At 43.0% G+C, this 22684-nt stretch overlaps 2 pseudogenes; both read right to left on the bottom strand.

Annotated features, from left to right (window-relative positions):
* Nucleotides 1-21787: 21787 nt before the first annotated feature.
* LOC134931405 (5S ribosomal RNA) lies at nucleotides 21788-21907 on the bottom strand (annotated as a pseudogene).
* Nucleotides 21908-22067: 160 nt separating this feature from the next.
* Nucleotides 22068-22187, bottom strand: LOC134930096 (5S ribosomal RNA; annotated as a pseudogene).
* Nucleotides 22188-22684: the final 497 nt, after the last annotated feature.

Below are 22684 nucleotides of genomic sequence, written 5' to 3'. Positions count from 1 at the left end.
ACACTCCTCCGTTTCTCCAGCCACTCCTGCGTTTTTTCCGGAAACGGTAGCGTTTTCATCCACACGCCCATAAAACGCCGTGTTTCCGCCCAGTAACACCCATTTCCTGTCAATCACATTACGTTCGCCGGAGCGAAGAAAAAGCCGTGAGTAAAAAAACTATCTTCATAGCAAAATTACTTGGCGCAGTCGCAGTGCGAACATTGCGCATGCGTACTAAGCAGAAAAACGCTGCGATGCGAAGAAAATTACCGAGCGAACGACTCGGAATGAGGGCCATGGTTCACAGGATCTTTGTGGTGCTGAAGCCTAGAGCTCAAGATGAACATATTGTATGAAGCCCTTTGTGCATTGTGCTTCCAGAGCTAGACTTTAGTAAAGAGAGCTTACCACAGACAAAATGGCTAAAGACAATACAAGTTGGTGTCAACTTGCCACTAATTTAATTTCTCATCAAAGGCATATACAGTAAACCATTTGAAATGCAGTCCCGTCTGAATGAAATATTACAAACTGTTCTCTGACTAGAACAAATTAGAGATGGAAAACCCATTTTTGCATAGCTGATCAATTATAACTTCCCTATCAGAAATAAATAAATACATAAAATAAAAATTAACATTTGTCATTCAGAACAGTATTAAATGTAAGAGTGCAAAACAGCTTTTCAAAACACATAAGATTCAGTGTGGAGAGTTTGCATGGCATTTACTGTTTACTAAACCAGAATGGATTATGCGTTAAAATAGATCTCCAGAATGCTTTCCTTCCCATTTCCATACATCTATACAACAGTATGTTACAATATTATTAGAAAATGCTTTTATTCCAGTGTTCTGTCATGTTATTTTGCTTCTCAAACACACCTTATATATTACCTATTGGAACAATAGTAGTCACCACATTTCTCCAACCATATGGAGTCTAGAGAGTGGTACACATAAACAATTTGTTAAAATCATACACCACAGGGACATAACAGTATCTTTCATAATAGAATTGGCCTTTATCATAAACTGCTATAATAGGGCAGTCAACAGAGCAGCGGCATCTACAGGCAAGATCCCTAAGGTTGAATCATGATAAAGCACCCCTTCTTTCCAGTACAAGCTTTGAATAATGGAACCTGCCTCCTACAAAGAAATGGGGAGCAATAGAGAGATTGGTTCTGACTTTCTTGCCAAAGCCAACAATTTCTCTCAATGATTTAGCGGAACTAACTGGGACAAAGGTAGATCTTTCTTACAAGTTTTCTCTCCTATGCAGGAACTCACTAGCTCTCCAGGAGTTTCTTAAAAACCTGTCACTGCTAGTCAAGCATACCTATCTTCCCATATCATATGGGAGATATCCAATTGGAATTCTCTGTGCCAATTTCCAAATTACAGGCCCGCATTAGTACCTCTACTGATTTTAACGATAACATCAGATATGTCTCATCTGGGATAGGATAACTTCTCCCAACAAAGATCCATACAAGGAGAATTGTCACAGAAGAAAGTACCTTAGAACTGAGAGCTGGTAAATAACTGTTGAATCTCTTTAACCTCTGTAGACACATAATACTCTAGTTATGCTCTGGACAATATGACAGCTATGTCCTACATAACAGAATAGAGAAAATCTTTTAATGTTCCTTTGCATGGCAGATTTGGACATTTTACAGGAGATCATAGAAGGGAACATAATTCTAAAAACAATAAACCTGTCTGGAAATATTATCTAACGTGCAGATTACCTTTCCTCGCTTTGACTACCTTGATTTCCTTATTATCTATTATGTCGATTTCTAAGACACTAGCTTCCCTCTTAGCTTTAGCATTTGCAAATAAGAGGAGTTGAGCTTTCCCTATTAGTTTTCTCAAAAAATTCTCAACCCCAAAAGTGTACCAAATTATTCTCAAGGGTCATACCAAAACATCTCTTATGTAGAATTCTTAGTAGAATTAGAAAAAGTAAAGATGATAAAGAACCAAACCATTACATTGTCTCCTGTTTATCTACTTACCATGCTCTTACCCCACTTATTACAATATACAGCAATTATTTATAAGTTTACAAAACCTTTCTGTACAGCTAAACCCTCCACCCTTACAGAATATATTGTCACATGATAGTGTCAGGTATTGATATTTCTCAATTTAAAGGCCTCTCTTTACTGGGTGACACTGCTTCTAAAGCTGCTTCAAGGTCTTGCCATGTCAGAACCTACCAAAGAAAGGCGCCTAACTAAGCCTATGCTGAATTGCTGCCTGCTGCTCTCAAAGAATAGGGTATTAGCAGACCCTATACAAATACAAGGAAAGAGAAGAGAGAGAGCGCAAGCAGACTCTAATAAAATTGAACAAATTTAATCATAAAATATACACAATCACACCATATTAAAATATGTATACATATGACTAATGATGCATACCATATATAAATCATGCACGCTGCAAGCTGGTCATCTGCACGTGCATTGGGAAAATACTACGGAGACTGGTGATCAGGAGGTTTACCTCCTATACCCTCCAATTAGCTTGAGGGGAAAGTTACCTCACACACTGATATACCCTCAACATCAATGGATATGACACTACTCAAAGGCCACTTATGAGAGGAGTTAGCAATATGAAGGTCCCAGAAGGTCTTCCCTTACAAATAATTATATACAAGGCTCATTTGTCATTAATGTGGTCATGTGCATAACATTATTAGAGACTTATGATGAAGAAAAGATTAGGTCTCTCAGAACAACCAACAGGTGTGTGGTAGTCTGCCCACCTGCTGTTGCTAGGTGGCAATCCTCCCGATGAACAAACAGTAGTTTGCAGAAATCTATGACCTGCAAACTTCCTTTGTTCTAGGGAATAGGATTGCCACCTAGCAACAGCGCCCATCCCACCCTCCCCAAAAAATAAATATAATAATAATAATAATAATAATAATTATTATTATTATTATTATTATTATTATTATTAAAAAGTAGCTGTTGCTCTCTGTTGGTTACTCTTCCAGACATTAGTCTATTGTCTTTTCAGGCCCTCTGAGGGACATGAATATTACAGAGTCTGGCTACAGTGGACCCTACAAATTGAGAAGCCTCAATATTTTTTATCTGTTTGTTTACTTGCAAAACAAAGGTTTCTTTATAATAATGTTTTGCCATCCATTTCTGGAAAACAAGACAAATATAGCCGAAAAAAGTAATTTCACACACAAGAGTTTATTCTCTAGTTGTGTACACTTATTGTTATTCCAACTGCAATTGTCTAAAATTATAAGAAAGTTGTTCTAGCTTCTATTTCTTGTTCTGCTTATACATATTATACAGTAGAAATATAACTAGAGTTAAAAGAGTGAATATATATTTATATATACAGTATATATATACATATATGTTATTTCTTCTCAGGGTTTGCCTTTCACAAGCCTCACCAGTACTGTATGCCTAAATAAATGGTTCAGTCAGTTCAGATCTAAATGTGTAGGTATTACTCTCCTTTGTTCCATCACACACAATACTCACCGACAGGTGTTCTTGTTATTAGGATTGCTACCAGTAAGCTTTGAAAAATCTGATTCAGTGAGTGTTAGCCCCGCCCAGTTGCTAGTGTGTATGTGACCTGTGCACAACCTAGCCTGCTGGGCAAGTGCAACTTCACTGCTAGTGTCGGCAGGTTAGTGATTTAAAAATTTCACTTCCCTGCCTTACAGCGGAAAATCATGATGCTTACTACATAACACCCCCCTGCTGTTGCTAGGTGGCAATCCTATTCCCTAGAACAAAGGAAGTTTGCAGGTCATAGATTCCTGCAAACTACTGTTGCTGTACAATTCAATGACACACCAAGTCCAAACTACACATGGAAAATGTACAGTAAAAAAGCACATGACTTACTATAAAGTACTATGCACTGGTGTGCGCAGCACATTTTATTAGGGGGTGCACCGTCGGAGGGTGGGTGTCTAGCACCGCCTTTTGGGCGTGTCTAGCACCATCTATTGATGGTCAATGCAAATAAAATATCCACCTTTGTACCAATCCTAATAAAGCAGATACATTGTCAGATGCTGTGGTGTGCACCAAACAAACACCCCTGATGGCACTCACTGCAATTACAGTGCTCCTCCTCAGCCTGGTCTGGCTCCCCTTCTCTTTCCCCTGCAAGCTGCAGTAGCTTACTTACAAGTCAGTAACTAAACTGACAGTCGCAGACTAGTACTGCTGCTGCTGGAAAAACGAGTGATGTGTCAGTGCTGCTGCCGTCATCTGCCAATATTGAATTTGTCTTCCTAAGAGGAACGCTGGCTGCATGCTGCTCCTCATCAGTGGCTGGTGTTGGCATAGCATAGAAGGAGAGAGGTGTGTATGTGACGGGTGGGCATGCAAGCAGCATGAAGTAATCATGTCACATCACACTGTTTTTGTACATGGAGGTGGAGCTGAGAATTTGAAAGCAGCTGGCAGTGGTACCCTTGATTAACCCAGGCGTCTGGTTAGTAATGCAGTCCTGACAGGGTGCAGCACAGAGGGGACAGTAATCAGCCTGCTCAGCGATCGCTGCACCAGGCATGTGAGATCGGGGTGCCAGACATTAGGGGGTGCCTGTGTGCACAAGGCACCCCCCCTGCGCACACCTATGGTACTATGTTATATTGGCTTTGGTAAAAAAACAAACCAAAAACAATGTATTTGCTGACGCACACATGAAGATGGGAGTAATATGCAATGTCACATGATACACATTACCATAAAACATAAAGACAGAAGTAATGGAATGGAATGATAAGACAAATACACATGCTCACCATCCTTCTTGGGCAGATCGGAATCACGGACATGGGTTGCAGACACTACTTCAGGAGGTATTAAACTCCGCATGGGCTTCTCATAGTCCAGTATCTGGCAATATAGGGCTGTCCATCACCGGTTTTGCGAGCCGACTTCGCCTCCTTGGCCATTTTGGACTTGACAAGTCGCTTTATGTCATAGTACCCGTTTCCGGCACGTGTCCTCCGTCCGCTTGACCACCCCCTCACTATTTACAGCAGCAACAACTTTCTCCCACAACACCGTCTTCTTCCGTGTTGGCACCTTGGCGGACTCAGGCCCAAATAGCTGCCGCTGATACTTCATCAGCTCCCGCACCAATGCCACATTTTCTGCATAACTAAACTTTACATTCCGCCCAGTCTTAGAAGTGGTGCGTGGCTGCGGAGCTGTCTGACTATCACTGTCACTTGAGGCTGCTGCAGCAACCTCACCCACCTCCTCCACCTCACTAACCTCACTCACCTCACTCACCTCCTCCACCTGACCAACCTCCTCCCCCTCACTCACCCCCACCGCCTCACTCACCACTGAGTCAGACATAATTGTCTGGTTAAACAATTAACACAGAAAAAAAGAAAAAACAACAACACACTCCTCCACTACCACTGCACAACTCTCACACACACACACACACACACACACACACACACACACACACACACACACACACACACACACACACACACGACAAGGGACTCCAAATCAAAAAAACTAGGACAAAAAATGAGACAAAAAAAAAAAAAACAAGACTACAAGAATGACAAGACTACTTTCAAACACAATACTACACTCAGAAATCGCCCAAAAAACTCCTCAACAAACCAACTACTCACCAACCTCAACAGCACAACCTCCCTCCTCACCACTAACTAAACCCACGAGGTGCGGACGGTTTGGGGCGTATTTATATGGTTGCGCACAGACACTCCTACATCTGAAACACAACCAATCACGAATGGGGATGAAAAACGAAACTAAAAGTGAAAATGCGGCCGTGGTTGGAATAAAACCCTGCCGCGTTTAACATAGAAAATAAACCTGTAAAAACAACAAAAACACGTACGCAAACGACAATGACGGCCGTAAATGTGCCACAAAAAAAAACGACTGGCATCGACATCGGAAAACCCGAAAACCATAAACTCGACTGCTTAGTAACTTGGTGTATATAGTTTCAAAAAGTTGCATGAAAATGCACCCGATACAAAACGAGTTTAAACACTACATAAACCGACTCAAACACGAATATTAGTAAATATAGGCCCAGGTGTTTGTGCCGCACACTTGTGTCGTTTAGCTTGGCCATCCAGCTACCTAATTGCACCTCTTTTTCCTCTTTGCATCATGTGCTGTTTGGGGCCTTTTTTTTATATATATCTGCCCTCCTGTCTGCCACTGCAGTGCCACGCCTAGATGGGCCTAATTGTTTGTGTCGCTTGTCTTAGTCATACAACTACCTCGTTGCAATTCTTTTTCTTCTTTGCATTATGTGCTGTTTGGGGACTAGTTTTTGAATAGTGCCATCCTGTCTGTAACTGCAGTGCCACTCTTAGATGGGCCAGGTGTTTGTGCCGCACACTTGTGTCACTTAGCTTAGTCATACAGCCACCTCTGTGCAACTTTTTGGCCTAAAAACAATATTGTGAGGTGTGAAGTGTTCAGAATAGACTGGAAATGAGTGAAAATTAAGGTTATTGAGGTTAATAATACTGTAGGAGCAAAATTACCCCCAAATGGCCATGGGTAAAGGTGGTGTGGCCATGCCCCCTTTCCTATACTTTCAATGGAAATTTGGAGTGTCAAAAATTGGTACAAAGCACTTTTTAGCAGGTAGAGACCATAAAAAAAGATACTGTACCTGCCAAAAAGGTACAGTTGGATGGTATGGGGATTATTAAAAAGAGGCACTGGCTCTGCAGAGCCCCCTTCACCTAATGATGTCCTGGGCACATCACGGATAGCACAAGGACCCAGGGGATTGCAGCCACAACACTGTGAGAGTGGGAAGCCCAGAGTCCCTCGATTGGCTGACTCCTGAACTGGGAGGAGGAGCCTGTTGGGTGGGAAGGAGAGTTATCTCAGAGTTACCTCAGAGCTCTGTGGGGATCAGGGGTGAGACTCACACCTGCAGAGAACAGCCGCTGATGGGGGAGATGCAGTGGGACGGAATAGCTGTGCTGTGTGACTAGCCAGCCGGCCGGCAGTGAGCAGTGTATTTCGGAAGAGTGAGCCAGCAACCAGGAGAGGCACCCCTGCAAGCGACCCCCCTACCACTGGGTAAGAGACTGATACCTGCACAACACTGCATGGAGCTAAGGACAGTGAGAGAGTCCTTGGTATCAGGTAAAGGGCAGCTGCAGTGGGAGATAGCAGACAGCCAGTGGGGGAACATAGGCAGCTCATTTATCAGCTATCCAGATTGTTACCACATTAACTCACAACCTTGTACAGACTGAGTGCCCTGTTGCAAAAATATAGGCCCTCATTCCGAGTTGTTCGCTCGCAAGGCGATTTCAGCAGAGTTACACACGCTAAGCCGCCGCCTACTGGGAGTGAATCTAAACTTCTTAAATGTGCGACCGATGTATGCGCATTTTTGCGATCAAAAACGAGTTAGCAGTTTCTGAGTAACTCCAGACTTACTCTGCCTGTGCGATCAGTTCAGTGCTTTTCGGTCCCGGCTGACGTCAGAAACACACCCAGCGTTCGGCCAAGCACTCCCACCGTTTCTCCAGACACGCCTGCGTTTTTTCCGGAAACGGTAGCGTTTTCAGCCACACGCCCATAAAACGCCATACATCCGCCCAGTAACACCCATTTCCTGTCAATCACAATGCGATCGCCGGAGCGATGAAAAAGCCGTGAGTAAAATTACTTTCTTCATAGTAAAGTTACTTGGCGCATGCGCAGTGCGAACATTACGCATGCGCACTAAGAGAATTCTCACTGCGATGCGATGAAAAATACCGAGCGAACAACTCGGAATGAGGGCCATAAGCCATAAAAGCTGTGAACCCCCAAAATCAAGGAGACTACTGAGTTGTACTAAATGTCGCAGTCACCCAGTCAGCACCAGTGTGAGGAACTGAGGCACAGGTAGCAGTGAGATTGTCACGTCAGTACCAGAGAGAGAGAGAGAGAGAGACCTGTTCCAGCTAAGTGAGGCATTCCATCTTAACACTACAGTACAGCCAGCTTGTTACAGGGAAAGTGATCCTGTTTAATTTACAGTCTACCTCAGTACTTGTTCCTATTCACTTTGATCACTTAGACAGCTTGTGCCTGTTAGCAGTGTCTGCTGAGGAAGCTGCTTCTGCCTTATTCACTGCTACAGCTTGTACCTCCTTCTGTAACTGTTTATCTACACAGCTCAGGAACTGTTTTGTTACTTATAATACTTTTAAAAGAACTTCTGCAATTACTTATTCAATACTTACTAACCAGGAGCGGATGTAGGCACGGGCAAGCAGGGCGGGCGCCCGGGGTACTGCGGCCTATGGGCGCAACCGCAGTCACCACACATCCCGCACTGTGGCTGCAGCCGGCTCCATTTTCAGACAGACACTAGAGGTCATAATTGACGTCTAGTGTCTGTGCTGTGCTGCTATGGAAGAGATGTCATGACGTCTCTCCCATAGAGAGCAGCCAGTGGTGGCCAGAGATGGAGCAGCAGCGGCAGCAGCAGTCGGGAAGCAGGAGCGGGGCTGGTGAGTATTGTTTTTATTGTTTTGTTTTTATTGTTTGTAAGTGGCGCTACAAGGGGGCATGTATACTGGTGGCACATCTAATGGGGGCATCTCTACTGGGGGCATATCTAATGGGGGCAAACGTAAGGGGGCATAACTACAGAGGCATCTCTACTGGCGGCACATCTATGCGCATTTCTACTGGGTGCACATCTAATGGGGGCAAATCTACAGGGGTTATCTCTACTGGGGCCACATCTAAGGGGGCATAACTACTGGAGGCACATCTACTGTGAGCAAATCTACAGTGGGAACAACTACAGGGGCCTACGCCCCTTCCCTATGAAGCCACGCCACTATTTTTTATGCATGCCTTTGGCGCGAACTAACCCTGTTTTGCTTGTCGGGGTGCGTGGGGGGCGCGCTATAGGAAACTTTCGCCCTTGGCACCACAATGTCTTGAACCGTCCATGTTACTAACCTTAAACGCTAAGGGACTGTTCTAACTGCTTATGTTCTCTTGCCTAAGGGATTACCACACTTGTCAACATTTACTACTAAAAGGGACACTCAAGTTTTAAGACACTGGGGTATATTTACTAAGATGGGAGTTCTTTTTAATAAGCGATGTTGCCCATACCAATCAATTAGATTCTACTTCTCATTTATTTAGCACCTCCTAGAAGATAATACCTAGAATCTTATTGGTTGCTATGGGCAACATCCCATCTTAAATAGAAATCCCATCTTAGTAAATTTACCCCACTGACTCTAGACCAAAGGGGTATAGCTTACGAACTGAGTTAAGCGGTGACATTCCTAGCGCCATCTGGCAGGCATCCAGTGTAATACACAAACATTGGAACATTGCTAATTCTTGTTGAGAAATATTCATTGAACTGTGCCTTATATTGCTTTAAATGCAAATTGGGAATAGCCTTAAAAGGGGCAACTGTGCATGTAAATTTTGATTGTTGCATTATGTTCATCGTCATTGAATGTAATTGTGCATGCTTTTGTTTTGCAACTATAACTTTTGAAAACCCTTTAACAGTGACCACTCCTGTTTAATAAAATTTTAGTCACTGTCCTAACGTGTAGTGACTGTATATGTGGGGGTACTCTGAGAGGTCCTCATCCTTGTACCTGGACTAAGGGAAGACGCAGATCCAGAGCTCTGCAGGAGGCTGAGACAGATGGTAGCGGGGAAAGTACCGGTACAACACACGCATCAACCAATTACTTGTGACTTATCACACATACAAACAGGGGAACCCTCATTTGTAGCGGTAGGTTCTGGTTTTCAAAATAGTGTGGAATGTTCTATGAAATCCTATGTGTAGAATCATGATTTTTGCTGCTTTAGAATAACATAGTAATATCAAAACAAGAAACAATATTTCCTAAGCCACCCACACCTTAAATAATTATTGCTCCAACTAGTTGGCTGATCTAACATCATATAATCTGCTGGTGTGTGGGAGCAAACTATAATCAACCATTTGCTCCAACAAGCTTTAAAATGGGCAAAAAATGGTTATTAAGAAATCAAACTTGTCTGGTCAAAAATAGTTACAGTATAGGGGGAAAATTAGCCACTTTCTCCCCAATTATTTTAACAGAAGTAGACTCTATCCATCCACTTCTGCTACCAGTGCAGCCTCACCACTGGATTTGGCGCACTTACTTACTTACTATGTGGGTTCCTGGTAACTGCTTCTCCTACCCGGATGTCAGCTGATATGTCCCCACTTGCCCCAAAGTGAACAATGATAAAGACCCAATGGAAGATTATCACTACATGTTGTTAGAACATGGTACAAATAAACACTAATAGGCACACATGCACTATAAATAAGATAGCTTTACATTCTTTGAAGACTATATTAAACAGGCCATAATATATGTATATATATATATATATATATATATATATATATATATATAGTGCCATACTGCAGCAATAGCTTATCTTGATTAAAAAGTTTTTTGGCGGGTGGGTTTTTCAGATGACTCTTCGGTAGTAGCTTTGGTTATCATCATTGTTAGATCAGTTACATATATTACTTTCTTTTTATATTTATATATTATATATTTGTGGAATGGTTTGCCTGAAGATGCTTGCTTCAGCTTCAATACATCTTTTCAAAATATGACCACAAAAAATACCCCAACCATAACATTTACATTTGCGAAGTGTTAGTATGGATGACATTGGGTTTGATATAAATATTCAAGCCTTTACAGCAGCAAAAGTATTAATCTTTTCAGAATATAGTACATGATATAAAGCAACTTTCTATGCCAAATATCTCAAACAGATCTCTCCTTTGTATCTACTTTTAATCTATTATGTTTCTGGAATATTCCCTAAGGCACTTTTTTAGCAGTGGATATAAATATAATTCAGTTGAACAAGTAAAGCTTGTCCATTTAAGTAATTGATTATATGTAGGACGCAGAACAAAAGGCTTTACTGTATGTTAAAAGAAGACTCACCAACAGTTTTCAAATACATTTGTCTAAAAAGAGATTATATAGAAAAACGTTGTAGCCACAGTAGGATATTTCAGCACCAGAAAAAAATGTGAAAGATAAAAATGTCTTTAAAGCATAGTCTCTCTCAGAAAGCTATTTTAATGTTGACTTTTGATCTACTGTTATTTAAAAACATATTGATGCCTGCACTCTCTGTTATAATATACGGTTTCCATAACAGAAATGGAAAAAATATGACATACAACTAGAATATGTTTATAGAAATAATTTTGGCACCAAGTTAGTATCATTTATTCAGTTAATGCCTTTCAATTATGTTGAATGAAAGTAAAATTGAGACATTTGCACACATGCAAATTGTGTTTGTATATTTCTACGACTGTATTTAGAGTTACAATTTTAAATGTAGTCTGGCATAAAAATTCTGCTATTATCAACCTCGACTTGGAATTTGGTGACAGAAAACAATACGCCTCATAAAAGGTATTAGTTAAAGGCATTGGGTATGGGTGACCGGTAGCCGGGAACCCGGCGGTCAGCATACCGACGCCAGGATCCCAGCCACCAGAATGCAGCCAGGGGGGCGAGTGAAATTAACCCCGTTGCGGTCTTGCTGAGCTCGCCACGATGCGGGTTCCATGGCTCGATGCGCTGGACACATGTTCTATTCCCACTCTATGGGTGTTGTGGACACCCATGATTGGGAATAGTCCTCGACCCCCTGCCGGCATTCTGGTGGACGGCAGCAGTATGCTAACTGCTGGGATCCCGACCGCCGGGATGGTGGCTACATACCAGTTAAAGACATGTCTGAGTCAAAATAAAACGCATTTCAAAGGGGCACAAACGACTTTGGTCTCTGCACACTAACCTGAACTTAAACATAAACACTCCTGACTCATGTCCCTAATGAAATAAGAACATACCTGTATGTTTTGCACATGCATAGTGCAACTCATTTTTTATAAAAGACAGATTACTATGTACCACAAACAAATTTGTGTGGCTGCACACTGTAGTTTGTACTATATAAAAGGTCTGCATCTTCCATTTACTTTTTCATTTATAGGAAACCTCTACTGATTTTGAGGGTAATTCTGAGTTGATCGCAGCAGCAAGTTTGTTAGCAATTGGGCAAAACAATGTGCACTGGAGGGGGGGCAGATATAACATTTGCAGAGAGAGTTACATTTGGGTTGGTTATTTTGTTTCTGTGCAGGGTAAATACTGGCTGCTTTATTTTTACACTGCAATTTAGATTTCAGTTTGAACACACCCCACCCAAATCTAACTCTCTCTGCACATTTTATATCTGCCCCCCCCCCTGCAGTGTACATGGTTTTGCCCAACTACTAACAAATTTGCTGCTGCGATCAGAATTAGGCCCTTTGTTCCTATATTTTTACATTCCACAGGGGGAGATTTATCAAGGCTAGGAGAGAGATAAATTGAGCAGAGATAAAGTATGAACCAATCAACTTCTAACTATTATTTCACAGGCTGTGTATGAAAATGACAATTACCGGTAGGAGCAGATTGGTTGGTACATTTGTCTCTCTCCACTTTTTGTCTCTCCAAGCTTGTCTAAATCTCCCCCACAGTCTGAATTTTGCAGCATTTACCTTCTACAATTATACGTGCTCAGTGGTGAGACTTGGGTATAAAAATGGAGAAATCTGGGTGGAATGAAACTGATATGGGAACTTCTTTGCAGTACACTTAATGCTCATTTAAAAAAAAAAATATTCTACAACCAAATATGGAATAAAGCAAATATTGAGTAGAAAAGTTTTAAAAATTTCACTCATATTTACTATATAAAAACTCCTACCAATTGACATCATTCTTCACCATAGAAATAACTAAATTAATCAGTGATCATTGAAATAAAAACACAGAGACATTATTATGGTGGAAAAATGGGTTTTATTAAAGAAAAAATTGTTGGTACAAACATACAGCTTAATCCCAACATGACACAGTACCCAATCAACAAAAAAGGGGGTAATAGGGGATCCGATCTGAAGATCGACACTGTTTAGGTCGACCACTATAGGTTGAAAGTCACTAGGTCGACAGGGTTGGAAAGTCGACAGAGTTTCTAGGTCGACATGTGCCAGGTTGACAGGTCAAAAGGTCGACAGTTTTTCTTTTAACTTTTTCATACATAACGATCCACGTGAACTACGATTGGAACGGTAATCTGTGCCAAGCGAAGCTGTAGCGTAGCGGGAGCAGGGGCGGCGCATGCGCAGCAGGACATCGGGGGAATTTTTTCACAAAAAATACCCCGATGATGCTGAGAAGAAGCATCGCAGGGACAGAGCTTGACCGCAAGCTCTGTTCCTGCATGCGATAATTGATACATCCCTGCGATGTAATCAATTATCGCAGTGCGAGTTTGGGCGATTATATCACCTGTTATCCGCATCCTGGATGCGGATGGTGATAAATAGGCCCCTAAGGCTCTAGGGGGCCCGGGGTACTTAAGACAAGGGGGGCCCCCACCCAGGCTCCCCTTTCAGCCCCTGGATGAAGGTGGACAGAGACTGGAGAAGGCTGTGCTCCTGCACCGTCTCCGCCATGGCATTGCCGGGGGGCTTGGTCACACAGGGGTCACAGACCATGCAACAGGTGCCCAGCATCTCATAGTGGGCAGAGGTGCCCGTCGAGCTGACCACCACCAGGATGAGGATGACTAGCTGCAGCACTATCACCACCCCCAGGGCACCGGCCGCCACCAGGCGCTTCCTGACCACCAGCCGGCACGGAGCTGGCCGTTCCAACCCAAAAGAGAAGTGATAATCTCTCTCTTGTCTGACTTTATCAGACTGTCTGTGAGGAGCAACCTGTGTACGCAGCAGCTCCAATCATGCTCGCAGGTGGCCATGGCTGGTGCAGGGACGGAGACAATGCTGTCTCCGTCTCTGAACAAAAAAAATCATGCAAATGGCAGGCACAGGAGGCCCCTGAGATCAGAGGGGCCCGGGGTAATGTGTCCCCTGGGGCCCCCCCTTAATTCGGCTCTGCATCTCATAATGTGGATTCTGACTGCTGTACTTTACTGACTCAACAAAACACAACAACAAATAAACCAGGTGGGTGAGTGCTAAAATCAAAAAGTACAGAGAGGCCTGAAGCCAGCGATGATTTCCCTAAACAACCATGCCAAAGGAATCTATTAGCAAATCCTATTTGCTCCACACAACCCCACACAATCAAATTAACTTTTTTCCCATTAAAAACTATTTTTCCTGAAACCTCTTCAATCCTTCTTTGCAAATTTCTATGTACAGACAAAACCAATATAAAACTCTTTAGTAATGCAGATCAGCAGCGGGAAGTAATGATGTCTGAGATCCCCGAAGGTGCTGGTTGCTGGCCAATCTCGAAAGTATTCTAAATGAACAATCACTTACAAGGCTAAACCATGCCTTGTAAGTAATTGTCCTTTTAAAAAACGTCCAAGATCGGCCAGAAACCCACACCTCCAGCGATCTCGGACCCCATTAAATCCCTCCACAGATATTTATTATAGGTGATAAAATTATCTTTTCAGGAGAAGAACATGCTAATTACGGTTAAATATGGTGAAGTATCCATAATGTTGTGGGGCTGCTTTGCTGCCTTTTATACCGTAGACCTCACTGTACTGAAGGAATCATGTAATCAGGAGATTAGCAAGGTATTTTGAAATTAAATGTGTTACCCAGTGTAAGAAAATTAGGTTTGGATCCTCCAGCATGATAAGACCCAGAACACACAACCAAAATCACAAAAGAATGGTTGAAAAGGAACACGAGAGCTGATATCAATTTAATTGAAAATCTTTAAAGAGAACTGAAATCTGCCGTTAAGAAATGATATACTGTACTGCAAACATTCAAAAGCTTCAACAAATTGCAATGGAAGTGGGAGAAACTATTAACAGACAAGTGCAAGAAGCTTATACATGGTTATAAGAAACATTTGGGGGTATTCAAAGAGCGTGCAGACTTAACAAAGGTTGACATTAATACTATCCAGGCCATATTTTTTATTTTGTTTTTGACTATATTACAAATTTTAAGGTTTTCGTTTGTTCCCAACTTTGGACATCCTATTGAAGTTTTCTAAAGATACAAATTTGGTTAATTTTCATTTATTTCTGAAAGTGTCAATAATGTTGTCCAGAACTGTAATTCTTATCAGGCTTGCCTTCTGTAATTCTGAACATAAAACATTTTAATATAGAGGTAAAATGAGTTTTTGTATAGTAGTATGAAAAATAAAGGTTTAAGCAACTGTTGTGTCCTAGAAAGTCAAGAATGGAATTTCGACTTTCAATATTGAAGTTACTCCACCAAGGTGATACTATCATATACTAGGAAAAATAAAAACAAATGGATGTGTTCTAAATGTAACTCCACATCAAGCTATAAACTTCACAGAGCCTTAACAGTGACTGAGAATTAGAGATGTGCGGCGGACACTTTTCGTGTTTTGCATTTTGGTTCTAATTCCACTTTCGTGTTTTGGTTTTGGCTTGGTTTTGCCAAAACAACCCTTTCGTGTTTTGGTTTTAGTTTTGGATCTTGATGTTTTTTGAAAAAAAAAACATAAAAACAGCTAAAATCACAGAATTTGGGGGTACTTTTGCTCCTACGGTATTATTGACCTCAATAACAATCATTTCCACTAATTTCCAGTCTATTCTGAACACCTCACACCTCACAATATTGTTTTTAGGCCAAAAGGTTGCACCGAGGTTGCTGGATGACTAAGCTAAGCGACACAAGTGGACAACACAAACACCTGGCATATCTAGGAATGGCACTGCAGTGTCAGACAGGAGGGCAGATATAAAAAAAAGGCCCCAAACAGCATATCATGCAAAGAAGAAAAAGAATTGCAATAAGGTTGTCATGTCTAGCAAAGTTTGAGGATCCGGCAGCTGAGATTTGCCCGAGGAGGTAGCAGGCTGTGAATGAACCAGATGAGGGGGCTGGATATAGGCCCTCATTCCGAGTTGATCGGTCGCAAGGCGAATTTAGCAGAGTTACACACGCTTAGTCTACGCCTACTGGGAGTGTATCTTAGCATCTTAAAAGTGCGAACGAAGTTTACGCAATATTGCGAACAAAAAAAACTTAGCAGTTTTAGAGTAGCTCCAGACTTACTCTGCCTGTGCGATCAGTTCAGTGCTTGTCGTTCCTGGTTTGACGTCACAAACACTCCCAGCGTTCGCCCAGACACTCCCCCGTTTCTCCGGCCACTCCTGCGTTTTTTCCGGAAACGGTAGCGTTTTCAGCCACACGCCCATAAAACGCCGTGTTTCCGCCCAGTAACACCCATTTCCTGTCAATCACACTACGTTCGCCGGTGCGAACAAAAAGCCGTGAGTAAAAATCCTTTCTTCATAGCAGAATTACTTAGCGCAGTCGCAGTGCGAACATTGCGCATGCGCTCTAAGCTGATTTTCACTGCGATGCGAAAAAAAAGAACGAGCGAACGACTCGGAATGAGGGCCATAGTTCCTTCGCATGGGACACAGAGCAATGAAGAACGTAGGCAGGGTTTGAGAGTCAATGGAAAGTATTTATTATGTACAGGGCTGAGGTAGGGGACCGAGGCTGGAGCACGATGGTTAAAGACGTGGCAGGAGGCGAAGAACTGTGGACTGTGATTTGAAAGATGAGACTGTAGATGATGAACTGTGGAACTGTGGATGGTGGTTGAAGACATGGCTGGAGACAAGGACTGTGGACTGTGGTTTGTTAAACGAGGCTGAAGATAAAAATCTGCAGGCTGTGGTCGGTGGTACAAAGGCGTGGCTGGTGAAGGAGATCTGTGGAGTGTGGCTTGAAAGATGAGGCAGAAGACCCGGGGCCGACTGTGCCCAAAGAGTCTTACTGGACCGGGTTTTCCAGGAGCACTTCCACAGGCAGTAACAGGCTAGAAACGGCAGGGCTGCAGCAGCAACAGAGAACCAACCAAGCAGGATCAGGAGGAACCAGAATACAGCAGGAATCCTGGGAGCACAGGCTAAAGCACCTACAACAGGGTTGTAACTTGAAGCACCGGCGTCCCTGTCCTAAACCAGCCCCCTTTTATAGGGAGAGCTTCCCCTGGATTGGCTGGAAGAAACAGGAAACAGGAACTATGCTCAAAACTTGGTCTCCAACATGGCGGCGCCCAGTAATGCAGACCTTTTTGCAAAGCCACATTGCTCACTGACCCTGGTCTCCAAGCAACTGCTCAGCAAGAGCGACCTGCCGCAACGAGCGCCCCCCCTCATCGCTGCTACTGCTGCCCACGAATCCGGCGCAGCAGCCCACCTCCGCCGCTGCCCGCACATCCCCAAGGAAGCCAGCCCCGCGGCCCCAGCATACCGGTAAGACTCCGGACGCTGACAGAGGTAGTTGTATGACTAAGCCATGCGACACAAACAATTGGCCCATCTAAACATGGCACTGCAGTGGTAGAAAGGAGGGCAGATATAAAAAAAATACCCCTAACAGCACATGATGCAAAGAAGAAAAAAAGGTGCACCGAGGTTGCTGTAGGCCTAAGCTAAGTGACTCAACCACCTGGCCCATCTAGTAGTGTCACGCAGTGGCTGAATGTCGAGAGAGGGCCGCAATTGTTCGGTCCACTGACAGCATCTCCAGCACACTCCAGTCACTTTAAAAAAAATCTGCAATTGGTGGACTTATACGGCAGTACACCAGGACTAATACAGCAGTACCCCATGACTCATACAGCATTGTCACACAGGATGGCACTTTTCAAAAACTAGGCCCCAAACAGCACCTCATGCAAAGATGTCGAAGAGGTGCAATGAGGTAGCTGTATGACTAAGCCAAGCGACACAAACAATTCCAACTGGAATTATACGTCCAAATCACTGGAATTAATTGGCAAGATCACTGTAATTAATAATTATAAATCACTGAAATCAATTGGCAAAATCACTGTAATTATATATCCAAATCACTGGAATTAAATGGCAAGATCACTGAAATTAATAATTATAAATCACTGGAATTAATTGGCAAGTTCACGGTAATTAATAATTATAAATCACTGACATTAATTCACCACCAAATTCAATGTATGTGCAAAACATGGGACGTGCTGGAATTTTCCCAGATGTAATGCACGCACAATATTGGTGGCGTTGTCGATGTCACAAATCCCCAGGAGAGTCCAATTGGGGTAAGCCATTCTGCGATGATGTTCCTCAGTTTCCATAAGAGGTTGTCAGCTGTGTGCCTCTTATGGAAAGCGGTGATACAAAGCGTAGCCTGCCTAGGAATGAGTTGGCGTTTGCGAGATGCTGCTACTGGTGCCGCCGCTGCTGTTCTTGCTGCAGGAGGCAATACATCTACCCAGTGGGCTGTCACAGTCATATAGTCCTGAGTCTGCCCTGCTCCACTTGTCCACATGTCCATGGTTAAGTGGACATTGGGTACAACTGCATTTTTTAGGACACTGGTGAGTCTTTTTCTGACGTCTGTGTACATTCTCGGTATCGCCTGCCTAGAGAAATGGAACCTAGATGGTACTTGGTACCGGGGACACAGTACCTCAAGCAATTCTCTAACGGTGGATACCGGATACACGTTTAACACCACCGCAGCTGCCAAGACCTGAGTTATCCGCTTTGCAGCAGGATGACTGCTGTGATATTTCATCTTCCTCGCAAAGGACTGTTAGACAGTCAATTGCTTACTGGAAGTAGTACAAGTGGTCTTCCGACTTCCCCTCTGGGATGACGATCGACCCCCAGCAGCACCAGTAGCAGTAGGCATTACACTCAAGGATCCATCGGAGGAATCCCAGTTAGGAGAGGACTCGTCAGACTTGCCAGTGACATGGCCTGCAGGACTATTGGATTTCCTGTCTAAGGAGGAAATTGACACTGAGGGATTTGGTGGTGTGGTTTGCAGGAGCTTGGGTACAAGAGGAAGAGATTTAGTTGTCAGTGGACTGCTTCCGCTGTCACCCAAAGTTTTTGAACTTGTCAATGACTTCTGATGAATGCGCTCCAGGTGACGTATAAGAGAGGATGTTCCTAGGTGGTTAACGTCCTTACCCCTACTTATTACAGCTTGACAAAGACAACACACGGCTTGACACCTGTTGTCAGCATTTCTGTTAAAATAATTCCACATCAAAGAGGTGATTTTTTTTGTAATTTGACCAGGCATGTCAATGGCCATATTCGTCCCACGTACAACAGGTGTCTCCCCGGGTGCCTGACTTAAACAAACCACCTCACCATCAGAATCCTCCTTGTCAATTTCCTACTCAGCACCAGCAACATCCATATCCTCATCCTTGTGTACTTCAATAGTGAAATCTTCAATTTGACTATCAGGAACTGGACTGCGGGTGCTCCTTCCAGCACTTGCAGGGGGCGTGCAAATGGTGGAAGGCGCCACATCTTCCCGTCCAGTGTTGGGAAGGTCAGGCATCTCAACCGACACAATTGGACTCTCCTTGGGGATTTGTGATTTAGAAGAACGCACAGTGCTTTGCTGTGCTTTTGCCAGCTTAAGTCTTTTCATTTTTCTAGCGGGAGGATGAGTGCTTCCATCCTCATGTGAAGCTGAACCACTAGCCATGAACATAGGACAGGGCCTCAGCCGTTCCTTGCCACACCGTGTCGTAAATGGCATATTGGCAAGTTTACGCTTCTCATCAGACGCTTTTAATTTTGATTTTTGAGTCATTTTACTGAACTTTTGTTTTTTGGATTTTACATGCTCTCTACTATGACATTGGGCATCGGCCTTGGCAGACGACGTTGATGGCATTTCATCGTCTCGGCTATGACTAGTGGCAGCAGCTTCAGCACTAGGTGGAAGTGGATCTTGATCTTTCCCTATTTTACCCTCCACATTTTTGTTCTCCATATTTTAATGTGTGGAATTATATGCCAGTAATATATCAATAGAAATGGCCTACTGTACCGTACTGCTATATATATATATATATATATATATATATATATACTGGTGGTCAGCAAAATTCTGCACTGTCCTCCTACTATATACTGCGCATAACTACAATGCAGCACAGATATGGTTAGTATACTTGACACAGAGGTAGAGCAATGGACTACTGTACCGTACTGCTATATATATATATATATATATATATATAAGATGATGAGATCGGTGGCACTCAAGCAGGCTAGTAGATGCAAAACAGTGTCCCTTTATTTGCCTACATGTTTCGGGGAAACTCCCCGTCCTCAGGGCCCGTCCTTGGTTGTCTAGCCCTGAGGACGGGGAGTTTCCCCGAAACATGTAGGCAAATAAAGGGACACTGTTTTGCATCTACTAGCCTGCTTGAGTGCCACCGATCTCTTCATCATCTCTTTGTCATTTACTGACCTGGAGGGCATCGCAGCAAAATAATTCTATACCTTTTGGAGTGCCGGTATAATCTTTTATTTATATATATATATATATATATATAGTTCATTGCACGGGTACTGAGCGTCCACTGCAGATATACAGAAGGTTTCCTTTCTAAGTGACCCTTCAGTACCTTGGTTTCCGAATTTTTGTACAAGTTATCTCACCACAAGGCCACACTGATTGTTCATCAGAAAGCCTCTGTGTTATATTGAAGTTTCCATCATGCATGTATGAACAAGTTTTATCTCATTATACTGTTTGTATAAACTACTGTACTTCTCAGCTGCTTGAGAGATACCCCTGATGAAGTCGTTTGTATAAGACGAAACGCGTTGGGTTGTCTGTGTTGTGAAGCTATCTCCGAACCAACTATAAGGAGAAGGAGGAGATTGTTGTGATCCTTCAACATTTGTATTCAGCGCTAAGAGTCATACATCTTAAAGTGTGGAATAATATATCTCCTCTGTATTGATTTGAATATGTTTTTAATAAATGTTTTATGATGGAACATGATATTATTTTTTTTTAAAGTATTAACCAATTAGGGGTTGGAATTGTGGGAGTTGATGCGACCCCCTGGCGCCATTCTTCTATTGTTATATATATATATATATATATATATATATAAACACTCACTTCCTCCAAAATGGAAAAAAGAAATTAGACCAGCACTCACGTTTTTGAAAGATGAAAAAAAGTTTTTTTTTATTCCTGACAATCCATCTGGAAATAACCACTGCTACGATCCGCCCAACAGCTGTTTCAACGCTTTCTGGTTTTCATCAGGGGCAATGGTCACTCTGTCCGGAGCCCTTTTAAATAGTACAGAGAATGCCGAAGTTTCTGAAACCGGAAGTCCGTCAGCGGGATGCAGCGCGTCAAACCCGCTGTCAGATTGGCCAATTCCGCACACATGGGTTGCGTTGCCAAAGTACACAAATCCGGCCATCTCCTTGGTTACCCGCTCCGGCAGCGTGACGTAGGTGTAGTCAGATCGATATTCTGCGTGCAGTGGCAGACAGGTTTCGTTGCTGCTGACTAAGTCTCCAGCCATGTTGTTCGTGGAGTAATTAACTCCACAGTGCGCCAACAGTATGGAGATATGTCAGTCCAGAATAAGAAACAATAATCAAAAATCAATAAATTAAAGTGAACAAACTGTGATTACTTGTACAGCAAGGGTGTACCCAGAGGATATGGTGTCTTGATCGCTATATGCAAAAAAGTGCCATATAGTGATAAAGCACAGTGGTGGTCACAATTAGTGAGATAATTAAAATGCAGGCAGCCAACCTAAGAGACAGTGGTGATTACAATAGCCGTGCAGTATCAAGAGCATAGACAGAGTGTTACCTGTGGGTCAAAGATTGTCCCTAGTACAATACCTAGTATTCCCATGCTGTCTCCATACATGGTACTAGCTGGGCCCAACACTGCTTAATTACCAAGTTCGGATGGGATTGGATGGTTTCCAGTGTGGTATGATTGTATCAGACAAATGTGCCCCTATGTAATAGTACACAGTGTGATAGTGCCATCCCTCATCTCTCAATCATAACATATCCCGTAAGCTAATATATAAGGGTGGGCACCACTAATGGTGCCAGTGTCTGAGAGACAATGGGGAGGGGTGGGGAAGGTGCACCAAGTTCCTTGATACAACACCCAGTATTCCCACCTTGTCTCCAAGTGTGGTACTGACTAGGCCCATCACTGCTTAATTGCCAAGATCAGACGGGATCGGATGGGATCCAGTGTGGTATGGTAGTATCAATCTCCATGGTATGGAGGATAGGAATGCAAGATAGTGCAGGACAATCAGGGGTTAGCAGGTGACAATTGATAAGGACATGTCAATGATAATGTGACATGACACACGGCGGTGTCTCTGAAAAGTAAACCAACAAAGATTAGACTCAATACAATGATGTACAGAGTCAGAGGAAGCATCCTAAGCGGAATTCTTCATTGAGCCCATTTGGGGCCAATGTTTGAAGTCTATCAATCCATTGATGTTCTCTCTGTAGAAGAATCTTGTTGCGGTCACCACCCCTTTGGAGCAGTGGGATTTGGTCCAAGATGCAACACTTGAGTTGGTTGATAGTGTGTTTAGTTCCCTAAAGTGTCTGGCCACAGGTAAATTTGCAAAGTCACCTGAGGCCCCCCCTAGGGTGATGCTCTTTTTGATTGTGGAGCGATGTTGGCTTAAGCGTTCTTTTGGCATTCTACTAGTCTTTCCAACATAAAGCAGGTTGCATGGACATTTCAAC

Source organism: Pseudophryne corroboree, chromosome 5, assembly GCF_028390025.1.
Source record: "Pseudophryne corroboree isolate aPseCor3 chromosome 5, aPseCor3.hap2, whole genome shotgun sequence".
Classification (NCBI taxonomy): Eukaryota; Metazoa; Chordata; class Amphibia; order Anura; family Myobatrachidae; genus Pseudophryne; species Pseudophryne corroboree.
Note: the sequence above shows the minus strand (reverse complement) of the source record. Positions and strands in the feature narration are given on the sequence as shown.